The sequence below is a fragment of the Egretta garzetta genome, unplaced genomic scaffold (genome assembly GCF_000687185.1).
Source record: "Egretta garzetta isolate BGI_Z169 unplaced genomic scaffold, ASM68718v1 scaffold81, whole genome shotgun sequence".
In the NCBI taxonomy this organism is placed as follows: Eukaryota; Metazoa; Chordata; class Aves; order Pelecaniformes; family Ardeidae; genus Egretta; species Egretta garzetta.
The window spans coordinates 6,213,955-6,215,693 of record NW_009258671.1 but is presented as its reverse complement, the minus strand read 5'-3'; positions in this window follow the sequence as shown (position 1 = coordinate 6,215,693).

Below are 1,739 nucleotides of genomic sequence, written 5' to 3'. Positions count from 1 at the left end.
ACCAAGTGCCCCAGGATGTATGGCACTGGGCCAGGGAGCTGACATCTTCCTTCTGTCTTGTCTGCACAGCTGTGATTGCATGGTCACTTTGCTTTCCCGGGCTGGTGTGGCCACTCAGTCTCTCCTGGCTGGGCAGTCCACGGGTGGTGTGGTGCAGGGGTATAACCTGCTCCCGTCTTGTGGGGCTTCAGCCTGGGGTTGAAGCTCATCCCTGCAGTGGGCTATGTGACCATGTCTCTGCCTGCCTGCAAGCACTGTGATATGAAAGGCCCAAAGCAGCAGTGCACGTAAGGTGATGTGGTTGAGGAGCCTATCTGCACATGTGTGCACCAAGGAGCACAGAGGCACAACAGTGGGTGGGGAGCCTGGGTGATACGCTGACCTGGCTACTCCCAGGCATGTCACATGAGAGCAGCCAACTCGTGAAGGCTTATCTCCACGCACATGCACACAAAGGGTCACGGATGTGCTGGCAGGCAGGGGACCCCCAGTAATCCACTCAGAGAAATGAGCCCTGGACCTTCCCAGAGCTGTCCAGGGGATCCATTGCCCCATGGGCCAGAGGTGATGCCCATCGGCATGTGTCAGTGGGGGGCTGGCTCCCCTTGCAGGCTGGGGGGGCATGGGATGCAGCAGAAGAGCGTTTGGGGGTTGTGGGATTTTTAGGGGAAAAGCCAAAGGCAGGGATTGAGGCCATTTGGGGAGGACCAAATGTGGGGAAAATAAAAGGCTAAAGGGATAAAACGGGCCTGTCCTACATAAACAGGCCTGTGCTGTAGCCTTGTCTGTCTGTGTCCTGCAATCAGTCGGTGCAGTCTGTCCCATGTCCTTGTTAAACTCCGTTGCTGCTTTCTCAGGGAAGGGACACTGTCCTGCATGCTCCTGTCTGTGTGGAGGTCTAAGCGCTAGTGCCTGGAGCCAGACCGCGGGTCGGAGGGCCTGTGTATCTGTGGTGCCAGCACCCAGCGTGAGTGTGTCATGGCTAGCAAAGATCAAGATGGACTAGCCTGTAAGTAGGTGAAGTAGACTGGGAGCCAGGAATGTGTGTGTCTCTGAGGGTGAGACTACTAAAGGTGCTGGCTGCTGGAGGGGCCGGGGGTCCTGGTCAGTTGCCTGAGAGAGAGTGGGCTCTGTGGTTGAGTGTGAGACCCCAAATTACTCAGGGGTCCATGGCGCATGTGATGGTATATGAAGGAGTCTGTGCAAGAGCGGCTTGTATGTTCAGATGTCAGCAACTGGGGAGACTGGAGCCTGGGGACAGCTGCTGCAAAGATGAAGGTGGATCCACCTTATACACGTGTGTATTTGGATTTCCCGCTAACAGCCTTCATCCTGATCCATCAGGGAGGGGAACAGGATGAGGCCATCGGTGCTGTTTGTGTGAGCATCTGTCTGTGTTGATCAGTGTGGCCGGCCACGTGTGTATTTGGGCATGTGTTGTGTATGCGTGTCGGTGTATGTGCCTGCTGGACATACATGCTCGGCCTTGCTAATTGGTAGACCTGGGGATGCAGAGCTGCAGCATCCTCACTTCAGCTGGGCTGCTGGTATGCCAAGTGCCTCAACGTAGGAGTAACGCCAGGCATTCATAAAGCAGATTTGTGTGTTACGCTGGCTGGTGTTTCCTTACATATTAGTACAAACACAGGTTTTTTGGTGGTTAGATTGTCATGTCGTGCTACCATATTCCTTCTCATCAAAATCACTTTCTCTTGTTACGCACATGTGTCTAACACTTT